At 50.3% G+C, this 14545-nt stretch overlaps 1 protein-coding gene across 1 annotated transcript in view; it reads left to right on the plus strand.

The window, feature by feature from the left end:
- LOC141051780 (N-acetyllactosaminide alpha-1,3-galactosyltransferase-like) overlaps positions 1-14545 on the plus strand; it is a 130121-nt gene that overhangs the window by 53107 nt on the left and 62469 nt on the right. The gene's annotated exons all lie outside the window — the stretch shown is intronic.

Consider the following 14545-nt stretch of genomic DNA (forward strand, 5'->3'; position numbering starts at 1 on the left):
AGCTAGGGAGTGTGACAGAGTCACTGGCATAGTATGTGAAGGGATATACGTGTCACTGCAAATACAGTGATGTTTTTTCCTCCAGCACGCTAAGTGCTGAGAGGGTTAATGGGAACCTATGTTATGTTTTAGCGGACCTCCATAGAGCGGGTGGGCGGATGTCCACTGTATCTCCAAAATAACAAAAAGACACGTCACTCCGATAATTAGATGAGGGGTGCTCAGAACAGGATACCAGTCCCAATAAATCATATAAGAAAAAAATCCGGCACTCCCGAATGCAAAAAGAAGTTCCTTTTTATTTTTCACAGCTTAATAATCCACATGATGTACATTCAATAACGTTTCGGTCTCTATAATGGACCTTCTTCAGACATGTGGAGCTGTGAGGATCGCCACGTGCAGAAAAACATGCGCTGTCAGTTGTATGCTGCCATAATAAGAAGTGCGCTCTTCTTATTATGGCAGCATACAACTGACAGCGCATGTTTTTCTGCACGTGGCGATCCTCACAGCTCCACAGCTCCGGATTTTTTTCTTATACACTGTATCTCCAAATACCTGGCCATGAGAGTCAGTGTGTGTTGGGAGAGCAGGAACTCCCACATGGTTCCCGGAGGAGCTAAAGGACTGTACAGGATTACTCCAGGTGAACCCTGCAGGGAATGGGCTCACATGGACTGTGTTTTGTTTGTTTTGCCGTTATGCCAGCAAGGCTCTGTTTATTTTGCTGAACCCTGCCAAGGTTTATGCTATCCACAATAAACCAGCAGGTGATTCTCTACCTGAACTGTTCCTGTGTCTACCTGAGGAAGCAGCTAAGTGTATCAGCCACTTACATGTGGTGTTTTGAGTGGCAGCACGTGATACTGTCTTGTGTGACGCGGCTCGCAGGCCGATAACAAACAAGACAAGGGGTAGGGAAACAGTTACAACGGTGGGCCCTGCGATAGGGAAAGGGGACGTGGAGACCTCCTGCATTCCCCTGAGTCAGTGTCCCTAACGCTCCTAACGTTCCCTATGCCGGTTCCGCACCGGGCGCTGATCAGGAACCTGTCGCCCTAGCACACCCTACACCTATCCCTTGCTAGGGAGCTGGGTGGCGCAGGCACTGGCCCCACCGCTGTACTAATACACACTAAGGAAAAACACAAACAGGGAAACACCACTTAGCTTTACTCTGTTGCACTTGCTCCTGGCAACAGAGTCCACCACCAGCATGCAGCTCTCCTCCTGAATCGCTGCCACCAAGGTCTGTCAGAGCTGCTCTCCAGCTCCTTCCTCCACCAAGGATGGTTGAAATGAACACTATCACCAGCACTGATTGCAACACCTGTGACTCTTTTATAGCAGAGCCAGCAATCACACCTGTATTATAATCATGTGCACTTAACTAAAGAAACAAGAGTGCAATGACGCTCACCACCACCGGGGGAAAACTTAGAACAAACGACACCACAGTGCAATAATCCTAATGGTCACCGGGGGCAAAAACCAACCTTAAGCACAGCTTAGGGAAAAAAAAGGTTACCTGTGCTTTTATCAGTTCTGATCCAGCATGTATCATGACAGTACCCTCCCCTTAATGAGGGGCCTCTCCCCATCAGGGAACCACCTACAGCGGGGATGCCCAGACCCAGAGTTCACCCCAGCAACTACCTGCATGTCAGGTTGATGAGAAACGAGCCTGCTGGAATTGGCAACGTATGTTCTGGAGGCAACACACATCTCCGAAGCTCTGACCTGGGGAACGGGTTGTGTATGTATATGTTTGGTATGAGCTGGTAACACTCCACAACACACTTCCACTGCATGTTTTTCGGTGGCCACCCATACATGCTCGTTCACACACAGGTCCGGACCTGAACGTTTATTGCCACTCGTTCGTTTGTCACCACTTGGAGAACTCTTTCTGGGATTGACAACAGAGGCGTCCCCCTGTGTCACCACATTCACACCCTCGCACCTCACCAAGGGGTACACCACCCTCCAACCCCTTCCACCACGAGGTCTCCCAGGGTTGGCCAATGGCGAGGGTTGAGACTTGCCCCTACTCTCCTGCAGCACATCTGCTGCCCTCACCAGAGAGGAAGGGGTCCGTTGAAGAGAGACAGCAGAGACAGTAATTCCTAGGCAGCAGCCCTCACACGAGTGCCCCTGGGTGGCCCTCCCAGGGCTGTGGGGTACTCGGTACCGGGCCAGTCTCTCAAAAGAGAATGTCACAGCAGCGGTGACCCAGTCCGTGGCCCTGGGCGCCCATGTAAAAGGGGTTAAGTGATGGAATAAAGTTTATGAGTGAATGATTTGTGACGCCACCTGTGGTGTTCGGCAATGAAGATGTTAAGCCAACGCTGCAGACAGATCCTCTGGGACAGATGGTGTGGTGCAGCTATGATGTTGTGGCCCTCCACAGGTAGGGCAGTAATCCCAGGGCAGTGAGGGTAGGTATTGAGGAAGAGGGTGCAGTGTCTGGCTCAGGGATGAAGCAGTGCTGACAGGGTTGCAGGAAGAAGGCAAGGACACAACAGGGTGCAGTTTCTTTAACTTTACTTTGCTTGGCAAATGCAGTCCAGGGTCCAGATTACAGATGGCACAGGAGCTGGCTAGCCTGGAAGCAACTTAGGAATCTCTCTATGCAGATGGGTTGTGCAGTCTCCTTCCTAGCACTTATTTTTAGGTACTTGCAGTACTGTGTTACACTGAAGTTCCACTTGCTTATTCTCTTTAGAACTCCCTCGTATGGCAGACAGCTGTAGCCTTCCTCTTCTGGCTCACATGTCGCTGTTGTGCCTCCGAGTCTTATGTGGGAATAGAGCATTTACAGCTTCCTATTCCTCCAGTTTCTGTTGCAGGACCATCAGTGTCCATACAGCCTTGGAGACCGGACTCCAGATCATGCACTATAGCTGGGAATGAGCCTGAACTCTCTGCTCAATCTCCCAGCTGTTCTCCTCCACATCCACACACGTTGCCCTCCTCACACGAACTTCCTCTAATTTTCCCTTCTGGCCCCCAGAGAGTAGCTCCTCCCCCAGTTTTGGTTCAGAGCTCCTTCTGCTGACCTGGAATGGAAACTGTGTTGTGTGTTGTGGTTAACTGGCAGAGAGATCCTTTATTGCTTCCAAGCATGATATCACACTCCCTAGGAGGAAGGCAATGCCACTGTGGCTGTTAGGCGTCGGATTCCTGACACTGCACAGCGGGAATCCAGAGCCAGACATTCTGCGGTCTCCCATTCTCCTCTGACCGCTCCGGGTGCTGCTCAGCAATCATGGCGAGCCAGGTGTGCTGCTCAGACTCACTCTGACAGTCTGGATGTTGCTGCCACCTCTGGTGCAGCAATGGTAGCGCAACCTGCTCTGCAGGGAACCGCTCCAGAGGCTAAGTCCTCGTGCCGTGCCACTGAACATGCCCACAAGCTGACCTCTCACTGGAAAGCAGGAGTCACATGTTCAGGTCCTGTGTCAGATCTGATTGGTTCTTTCCAGGGTACTGGAAGGTCTTGGAAGCGCATGGCTATAAAAAGCCCGCATGGCAGCTCGGCCATGCGCTAGTGTAGCATATTATGCTGTGTGTGTATGGTGATGGATGCATGGACTGGTGACTGACTTATTAAGAAACCCCTTCCCTTTGATATTACGAATGGTGACAGAGTGTTGGTATAGTCAGCTACCTTTAGTGGCAAGCTAAGCGCCACTGTGCTCCCTGTACAGCACACTAGCGTCCGACGGTGTCCGTTCTCCGGCGGCGGCGTCTAGCGGCTGTAGTTATTGCCGCGCTGCAATAGCAGTGTCCATTGGTGGTTGCGGTCGCAACGCCACCCGCTGGTTATCCTGTGAGTCTAACAGGGCCAGTGTTTTTATATTCTTTACTGTAAGGCGACTCTGTGCACCTTCTATTATCCAAGCGTCAATGTCCATGGTCCAATTCCTGAGCAAGTTGGTAAACTATTTACAAGATAGTTTTGGCCACACATAGTCCTGTGGCCCAATTGTCCATTGAAACAAAATAAAATATCCAAAAAGTCTTACAGAGTCTCTGTAGGCACAAAACTTGAAACGTTGCATATTTACAGATTAACATTTACAAAACTTATCTATATGCGGAACCTTAGGGGTCGAATACCTTGGGTACTCCGGACAGACCTATGTAGCACTGGTCTGGGTAAACTGGCTAGTACCCGTCTGAGAACTCTTAGACTCACTGTGGGCATGACAGATTCATCACTGGCAGGGCAAAGATTCTCTGACTCCACTGCTGGTGTAGCATCCGCTGCCTGAACTTCCTGATTTTCAGAGTTCTCTTGAGTCTCTGCTACTTCAGTTGCAGTAGGCTGGGGAAAGATTAGGACAGGAACTACGATGGCTTGATCCATTCTTGTCCAATTTGCAGGAAATTCTCTGAGTACAGTGCTGACCTTGTCTTCTTCTTCTATGGGTTGAAGGTTGTTCTTTTGTTCTCCCATCCTTTCCTTTAGCTGGTCAGGGCACAGTTTCAGATGATCCCTCGATACTACTGATGATGTTTCTCCTCCATCCTTACTGATAAGGCACACTTTGGTGTTGTCGAAGTTTGATGGTAGGACGGTGTAGGGCTCAGCTTCCCATTGGTCATTCAAATTATGCATCCTTTTCCTCTTTAGGACTTGTTCTCCTGGTGACAAGGGAACTGCAGGTGCATGTTGATTGTAGTTCTTTTCCTGTTTTTGTCTCGCCTGAGCTAGACTCTTTTCTACGCACTCTTGTACTCTACGGTACTGCTGCTGCCGCTCTGTATCCCAGTCAGCATCTGGTGTTGTCACCTCAGGTTTAAGGACTCCCATATCCAAATCAATAGGCAGCTTGCCAGGCCTCGCTCTCATTAGGTAGGCTGGTGTGCAGTTGGTGTGTGGCGCCCCTGAGGCTTCAGTTGCCACAGAGGTACTGCACCTTCTCCTAAGGTGTGGTGCCCCACCATCCAGGTAGGGTGGGAACTCCTGACCACGCTCCACACCTGCATTTCACACACAGGATAGTTCAGTGGGGTCCACCTAACAGCTTCAGGCTGGGGGTTAGCAGAGCACCCCTCGTGGAACCCTGCTTCGTAACACGAGATGTGCTGGGAGGCGGGTGGAGAGAGATGATGCAAAAGAGTGGGAAGAGAGAAAGTTAGTAGTTAGTTGGTTAGAGGAGAGAGATGAGAGAAGATGGGTGTCTGAGGGACTTGCTGCAGCAGGTCCCAGTGATCTGGGCTGCTGGCATGAGAAAGACCAGAGAAAGAGACTGATAAGATTGATAACCTAACCTTCCATAAGATAGAGAGAACAGTTCGTAACGAAGAATAGAAGGACTATGGGAAGCAGGTTGAGAAAGAGAGAGAACCCTTCCAGTCCAGAGAGCGCAAAGGCCGGGGCCCGGTCCCCGAGGTTGATTGGATCTTTATGTCCAGCAACAGACACCGGAGGAGTAGTGAGCCGCAAACGCCTTGCTCCCATCATAGACTTGGGACACAACAGCAACTGAATAGAGAGCCGGGACGCAGTGAGGAGTCCCCGAAGCAGGCTACAGCTGTCTGTCATACAAGTAAAGACTAGGAACACCTAGAGAGGCATTCCAGGGTAACTAAGTACTGGAGTGCTTCGCACCTAAAGGCGCATTGGAGGAGTCGTTCAGTAAGGTACATGTTGGCGGAGTGTGGAAGGGAGAATCCTAACCTGCATGGAGGTTGGCTGGAGCCCTGACCTGGAGAACACAGTATGGAGGCAGGCAGTTGAGTGAACTGCAAACAGTGAGTAAAGCTTTGGAACCGCATACTCTGGTGTCCTCCAGTTATTCCAGCACCGCTACACCTGAGTAACAACATCTATACCATTCTGCGCCTCTCCTCATCCATTGCACCTACACTGCCTTGGGACTACAGCTCCACCTGTGGGGAGCTATACCATCTCTGCTGCACCACACCATCAGTCCCAGCGGATCTGCATGCAGCGTTGGCTCAACACCTTACTTGCCAAACACCACGGGTGGCGTCACGAACTATTCTACTATTAACTACATCACCGCCATTGATATTGGGCACCCAGGGCCACGGACTGGGTCACCGCTGCTGTGACACATTCCCGCCTGACACCGGCCCGGTACCGAGTACCCCGCTGCCCTGGGTGTGCGAGGGCGACCAAGGTGGAATTCACAGGAATGTGATTGTAGAGGTCTACCAGATCTGGCAACTTCTCTGGCCACAGATTCCTCTCGTCCAAAGGCAAGGTCTTCAGTAGATCGATCACAACCTGATTCATCTTTTCACACATGCCATTGGTCTGTGGATGGTACGGTGTTGTCCTGATCTTCTTGCAACCATACAAGTTACAGAAATCCTGGAACACTTCTGCCTCAAATGCTGGACCTTGTTCTGTAAGCACTCGCTCGGGATATCCGTATGGTCTACAAAAGTGCTGTTGGAATGCTCTGGCTGCTGTCCTGGCTGTTTGATCCTTGACAGGCATGACTACCAGGAATCTCGAGTAGTGGTCAGTGATGGTAAGAGCATAAATGTAGCCTGGCTGCAAAGGAGCTCGCTGGCTGTTACGGTCCTTTCTGCGCAGATTGCATTGTCCACACTCCCGCACCAATTTTCAATGGCCTTCCTCATACCAGCCCAGTAGAATCTCTCCCGGAGCAAGGCCTCCAACTTCTTCCATCCGGTGTCCAGCTCCATTGAGGTATGCTTCCAAGACCATTGATGCCTCCCTCTTTGGGACTACCACCTGCCAGACCAGTTCATGAGTGCGGGCATTGATACTCCTCCGACACAGCTTTCCCTCATAGAGGAACAGCCGGCCTCTTTCCTTCCACAACTGCTGGGTTTCTTCAGGATCATCTGGATCTGGGCATGAGCCAGCTTGTGACAGTAGCTCCTTTACCAGGTGGACTGCGGGGTCGCTATCCTGCGTTTCTGCCCAGTCATGATGAGGCAATGGATTTAGGGTGGCCTCTTTCACGATAGACCGTCTGTTTCTCACTCCTTGGGCACGTTGGGCCGCAATTGGCCGGTGGAAGGCAGATAACTATTTCTTCGAGTGCCTCAGGGTCTTCTCATGCATCTGGCAGATTAGGCATTCTGGACAGCGCATCAGCATTGGCATTCTTGTGCCCTGCTTGGTACTTGATGGTAAACTCATAGTTAGACAGCAGAGCCATCCATCGCTGCTCCAGTGCACCTAGTTTTGCAGTCTCCAAGTGAGTCAACGGGTTGTTATCTGTGAAGATGGTAAACTTGGCAGAAGCTAGGTAATGCTTGAATCTTTCAGTCACAGCCCAGACTATGGCGAGGAACTCCAGCTTGAAGGAACTGTAGTTGTCAGGGTTCCTTTCAGTGGGACGAAGCTTCCTGCTGGCGTAGAGATCACTCTTTCTTTGCCATTCTGTACCTGTGACAGTACTGCTCCCAGTCCCACGTTGCTGGCATCAGTATACAACACAAATGGTTGGTCATAATCTGGGTAGGCCAGAACTTCATCTCCTGTGAGAGCCATTTTCAGTCGAGTGAAGGACCTCTCCAGTTCCTCATTCCATTCAAATGTAGGACTCTTCTTCCTGGCTTTCTTGGGCTGGCCCACCAGAAGATTTTGCATAGGCGTGGCTATCTCAGTGAAGCCTTTGATGAACCTTCGGTAGTAGCCTACCAACCCGAGGAATTGACGTACTTCATGGAGGTTGCTGGGCTTCTGCCAGTCCCGGATGACAGTGACTTTGTCAGGATCCGGTGCCAAACCTTCTGCACTCAATACATGACACAGGTACTGTACCTTGGGCTTCAGGAGGTGGCATTTGGATGGCTTCACTTTCAGGCCAAAGTTGGACAAGGCTTCAAACACCTCAGCCAGGTGCTTCAGATGGTTTTCATAAGTCTTGGAGAAAACAATGACATCATCAAGGTATAACAGGACTGTCTCGAATTTCTTGTGTCCAAGAAAGCACTCCATTAACCGTTGAAATGTCCCAAGGGCGGTGCAGAGCTCGAACGGCATGTAGTTGAACTCGCAGAGACCCATTGGGGTGGTAAACGCTGTTTTCTCCTTGTCTGCCTCTGCCATGGGAACCTGCCAATACCCACTAGTGAGATCTAAGGTGGAGAAATAGTTAGCAGTTTTAAGTGCGGCTAATGACTTCTCAATTCTGGGTAATGGGAAGGCATCCTTATGAGTAATGCTGTTAATTTTTCGGTAATCAACACACATTCTCATGGTACCATCTTTCTTTTTCACAAAGACTATTGGGGCTGCCCAGGGGCTACAACTGTCTCTGATCACCCCAGCCTCCCTCATTTCCCGCAACATACTTTTGGCACATTGGTATTGTGTTGGGGGTATAGGCCGGTACCTTTCTTTAATGGGGGGATGATCTCCCGTGGGGATATGGTGTTGAACCCCTTTTGCTTTCCCAAAGTCTAGGGGGTGTTTACTGAATACCCGCTCATACTCCTGAGTCACTCGGTAAACCCCACTCTTTTGGTATGAAGGGGTGGAGTCAGTTCCCACCTGCAGCTGCTGACACCACTCCTCCAGCTGCTTTACAGAGACATTGTCCTCCACCTGGTCGGATGAAACCAAGGGCTCTGCTGCCCATATTGCATTGTTACTGACAGTAAGCAGCTTAGCAACTGTGGCGTACCGAGGTATTGTGGCCTCCTCCTCCCCACAATTCAAGAGGCGTACAGGTACTCTCCCTTTGCGAACATCAACTACCCCTCTGGCTGTCAGGACAGTGGGCTGGCTATCAGAGTACACTGGCTCTACCAATGCTTGGTAATCTTTTCCTCTGAGGCTGATGGCTGCCCAACACGAAATTAACACTTCACATCTGGGGGGTATAGCAATGGGGAAAGAATCACTCACTCTGACGCTGCCAATTTCTCCGCCAGACAGTATTACCTGCTGTCTTTGCATCAGGGCCTTGATCTTCTTCTGCAGGACTCGTTGTTCACTGGAACCAGCAGTCTCGGCTACCTGTTGCAACAAAGCAATAACCTCGGCAAGACAATTTTCAATCTCATTAGTACCTATGGTCATCATTGGGTTACATTCTCGTCGATCAATGTCTACAACTATCAGATCTTGAGATATTACCTCTACTCGCCTCACTTTAATGGTAATCTCTTTACATCCTACTTGTTCATCACTTGGGCCACGGGTAAGTTCAGAGTCAGCCCAATACCGCTTGTAAAGGATATATGGCACAGTTGTCTCCTGAGAGCCAGTGTCCAGCAAAGCGTTCATGGGTATGCCGTCAATCACCACTGGGAGGACCAGTCATCCTCCAACATACTTGGCTCGCCAGTTCTTTGGGCCTTGTGGTCCTACTCCTGGGGGTTGGCCCTCTGCCCCAGGGGTTGCTCGTTTAAATAACAGAACCTTGCAATGTGTCCTGCCTTGTGGCAGTGAAGACAGATGGGACGTCCGTCCAGGTCATAGCGATCGTTTTCTCTCCCTCGGCGTGGCGGGATCCTCTTCTTCCGTAGCCACGAGACATCCTCTGGACTGGAGGCCAGCTGGATCTTCTCCTTTGATGACACCTGCATGGACTGCACAGTTTTGGCAAGTGCAGCCATATTTTTGGTCAGCTCCTGGACCTGAAGACGCAGTTCGGCAGATGGGTCTTTGTCCAGAGTCTGTGCATCAGCCTCCACAGGGCTGAGAGGGAAAGATGCTGCTTCTTGATGGTATGTGATCGCTGGGCGCCTAGGGGGCGCTGGATGTCTGACATTTGGTTCGTGCAGCACCCGAATAGTCCTGTCTTTGAAGTCTGCAAAGTCTAGGTCAGGGTTTTGTGGGGCTATGATGCGCAGCTGTGCTCTGTGGGTACTGGATAGGAGTCCCTCAATAAATTGCTCCTTTAACAGTCTGTCTCCATCTTTCACACTGTCTGGATCAATCTGCTTTATGGCTCGCAGCGCCTCCTGTAGGTTAAGTGTATAGTCCCGTATACCGTCCTGCACTCTCTGCTTACACCCAAAGAACCTCATCTATATTTCAGCTGCAGTGCGGGTGTCAAAGGTGCTTTTTAGCTTGGCCAGAATCTTTTTAACAGTCTTTATCAGTGTCCTGCCAGGCTTTTACTTCCCTTTGTGCTGCACCAGTTAGCTGCCCAATAAGGATGTTCACTTTCTGGCTTTCAGACAGAGGATACAACTCAAACAAACTGCACAAATTGACTCCTAAGTGCAGAGTCATTCCACTGAGTATTAGTGGCCCATCTCCTAAACTCTGAGCAGTATTCCTCAGCGACGCCATCAGGATCCCCATACACAAGCACCAAAGCTGCAAAGAACTCGTCCACGGACTCTAAAGATGGAGAATCGTCCGGTAGGGAGAAGGCCCAGGATTGGGGATCCCCTTTAAGACGGGACATAATGATTCCCACCCGTTGCTCTTCACTCCCTGATGAACGAGGGCACAGCCTGAAATACAATTTACAGGCTTGCTGAAAAACCAAGAATTGATCTCTCCCTCCAGAAAATCTGTCAGGGAGGGATATCTTGGGTTCTGTCTGAGCCTGTTCTTGGACCAAGCCCCCAGAGCCCACCAACAGCCGCAGCTGCCGCACCAACCCTCCGCGTAGCCCCCTAATCTCATTAGTAAGGGTCTGCAGCAATTGGGCTGGGTTAAATGATTTAGAACAGTGGTCACCATCCTGTAGCTCGATAGCCACATGTGCCTCATGGGCCCGTGATGTGTGGCTCGTGACTGTCTGCCAACTTGGATCATTAGCACCAGGTGTAACAAACAGCTATTAAGAGCAGATCTCAAGATGGTGTCTTTTGTGTGTACCCTGCACAAAAGAGCAGATCTGAATGGTGGTAAGATAGGAAACCCTGGAGCTTGGCATACTGCCTTGATTTAATTTAGTTTAAAAGCTTTAGCTGTCATTATACCAATAATAAGGGGTTCTGGGTGTCATTACTGTAGAAATCACAGGAACGCGGGATGCAGTCACACACGGGGAGGCAGAGCAAGGGTTAAACAGGTTTATTTATATTTACAGGGGAATGTACTCTACGCAGGGATTGAGGGATTGTAGTGTGATGGTAAGGAATGGGGCAGAACTGGAAGAGTGGCAGGGTAGGTCAGGGACGAACGAAAGTTCAGTAATAAAGAGGTGAAATATGATTCTGTAGTCTTCTTGGGTGCAGCTTCTCGGGGTTCCAACAGTGGTACCGACAACAGCGGCACGTGACGTCTCGGAGACTTCTGTAACAGGCGTGGATCCAACGGTGGCACCGACAACAAAGGCGCGGGATGTCTCTGCGAAGTCTCTGGGAGGCAGGAAGATTTCCCGTGCTAAAACATATCTAGCACGGTACCGAGTTCAGTGTGGGGGAACGCCAGAATGGGACTTCGCTCCGCAGTGTACACAAGTCCTTGGTAGCGAGGCTCTGTCCTAGCCATCTTTATCTCTCTCTCTCTGCGCTGCACTCACAGTGCAGTCTCTGCCTTCACTAGGGTCACCTCCTAGCATGGAGGGTAATGGGGAGCTGACAGTCAATCATCCACAAACGATGGACCTGTACGCAGGGGTCTGTCAAGTATGTGGTCACTCTTGGGCAGAGTGTGTGCTGTACTCACTATCACACCGGGTACTGGTTTAGCTCTGCTCTGCTGGCATGGCTCTGCATGGCTTCGCTCTGCTGACATGGCTCGGCTGTACAGGCGACGGGGGCTCCTTCTATACACCCCGTTGCCACACCGGTGCTCGCTCGCTTTCTCGACTCTCCTGGGTGAGCAGGAAGTTCCATCTCTCTCCTCCTTCCCTCTGCTTCCCCCCCAGAAACAGAGGATGCAGAGAAAACAGAGGATCCTCAATGCATCGAGGATCGCCTGTATATTGGGCAGGTGCAAACTCTAGTCAGGGCTGAAAATGACTATGTCATCAAAGTAGGCTGCGGCATATTTCTTGTGTGGAGCCAGAATTTGATCTATCGCTCTCTGGAAGGTAGCTGGGGCCCCCTGCAGCACAAAGTGCATCCTTGTGTACTGGAAACACCCATCCGGCATCGAGAAGGACGTCTTCTCCTTGGCGGTCTGGGACATGGGGATCTGCCAGTACCCCTTCGTCAAGTCGAGGGTTGTAATGTACCTCGCGGGCCCCAGTCACTCAATGAGTTCATCCACGTGGTGTGGGACTTCCACCCTCTGCTACTCTTCCCTCATTTGAGGTGCACTCCATCCGCATATATTCCCCCTCCAACAGGCTGTCATCTACCACCCCCCAGAACTAGCCATCTCCACCTTTCTCAACCACTTCACCACCTGGCTACTCCATTTCCTCTCTGCTGATATCCCCACCATCATCATGGGTGACTTCAACATCCTTATTGACACATCCACCTCAGCTGCCTCTAAACTTTTATCACTGACTGCCTCCTTTGGCCTCACTCAATGGTCCTCTGCGGCCACTCACAAAGATGGTCACACGCTGGACCTTATCTTCACCCGTCTCTGTTACCTCACTAATCTCACTAACTCACCCCTCCCCTCCCACAACCTACAGACATTCTCTTCCCTCTCCTCTCCGACTGCGCAACCCCCTCTCCACAAACTTGCTCACCTTCGCAGAAATCTCAAACACCTCAATTTACAATCACTCTCTGGGTCCCTTCTCCCTCTCACAGACATAGCTTCCCTTCATGATACAGATGCTGCTGCCACCTTTTATAACACCACAATAACAGCAACACTTGATTTGGCTGCCCCCCTCACGCAGAGCAAAACTTGTACAATCAACAAGAAGCCCTGGCTGACCAGCCTGACCAAAGATGGGTTTCCAGGGCCGCTGAGCGGTGATGGAAGAAAACCCGTTCTACCGAGCACTTCAACGCATACAAACAGTCCCTTGCCAGCTTCAAGTACACGCTCTCTGCCGCAAAACAAACTTACTTTGCATCGCTCATATCCTCACTGTCTCACAACCCTAAACAGCTTTTCAACAATTTCAACTCTATACTCTGTCCCACAGCACCTCCTCCATCTCCTCTCATTTCTGCTGAAGACTTTGCCTCCTTCTTTAAGCAGAAGATCGATACGATCAGATAAAGCTTTGGCCCGCAGCCCCCATTGCCTGTCATGATCCATGCTGGATCAGGACTGATAAAAGCACAGGTAACCTTTTTTTTTCCTAAGCTGTGCTTAAGGTTGGTTTTTGCCCCCGGTGGCCATTAGGATTATTGCACTGTGGTGTCGTTTGTTCCAAGTTTTCCCCCAGTGGTGGTGAGCGTCATTGCACTCTTGTTTCTTTAGTTAAGTACACATGATTATAATACAGGTGTGATTGCTGGCTCTGCAATAAAAGAGTCACAGGTGTTGCAATCAGTGTTGGTGATAGTGTTCATTTCAACCATCCTTGGTGGAGGAAGGAGCTGGAGAGCAGCTCTGACAGAGCTTGGTGGCTGCGATTCAGTAGGAGAGCTGCATGCTGGTGGTGGACTCTGTTGCCAGGAGCAAGTGCAACAGAGTAAAGCTAAGTGGTGTTTCCCTGTTTGTGTTTTTCCTTAGTGTGTATTAGTACAACGGTGGGGCCAGTGCCTGCGCCACCCAGCTCCCTAGCAAGGGATAGGTGCAGGATGTGCTAGGGGCGACAGGTTCCTGATCGGCGCCCGGTGCGGAACCGGCATAGGTAATGTTAGGAGCGTTAGGGACACTGACTCAGGGGCGTGCAGGAGGTCTCCACATCCCCTTTCCCTATCGCAGGGCCCACCATTTCCCTACCCCTTGTCTAGTTGTTTTAGTTACCAGGCCTGCGAGCCGTGTCACACAGGACAGTATCACGTGCCGCGTCCTGTTGTTTTAGTTACCGGCCTGTGAGCTGTGTCACACAGGATGGGTCCACGTGACACCTATCATTGGCTCATGCGGTCTCAGTGCATATGTGACAAAACACGTAGCCGGATGGGAGTAGAAGTCCCATCAGACGAAGACTAAGTACAATCATTATGAGCTATTCGTCGCATGGGTACACACACACACACAGACACCCGCAAACAGGCGCAAACACCCGCAGGCAGACACACAAACACCCGCAGACAGACGCAAACAGATGCAGACAGACACAGACAGACACGCACATATTCTCCGCCCACACACAGAGACACACACACACATATTCCACACACTCTTCCTCCTTCTGACATAATTTCCTTTGACAATTCTGCAGCATTTTTGGCAGCAAATCTGTAGCAAATGCGCAAACCTTATTACACATGCATTTATGCTGCAGATTTGACTGACTCAATTGAAGTCAATGAGTCAAAAATGCTGCAGAAATGCAAAATGAATTGACATGCTGCAGAAAATAAAATGCTGCAAATAAGGAGGGAAATTAATGGATCATGTGCCCAACACTTCAGGATTGTCATTGCATCTCCTTGCTTTAGTATTCTGTTGCATTTTTAGAGCATTTCCGAGAGTAAAAAAAGCCACTAAAACGCATCAAAAATGCATCGTGTGCACATAGCCTAAGGTACAAGGAAGATATATTTTTCATGTTTTATACATCGACATCTCCTACTGAAAAAA

This window comes from Dendrobates tinctorius, unplaced genomic scaffold (genome assembly GCF_039654945.1).
Source record: "Dendrobates tinctorius isolate UK_male_01 unplaced genomic scaffold, ASM3965494v1 ptg000158l, whole genome shotgun sequence".
Classification (NCBI taxonomy): Eukaryota; Metazoa; Chordata; class Amphibia; order Anura; family Dendrobatidae; genus Dendrobates; species Dendrobates tinctorius.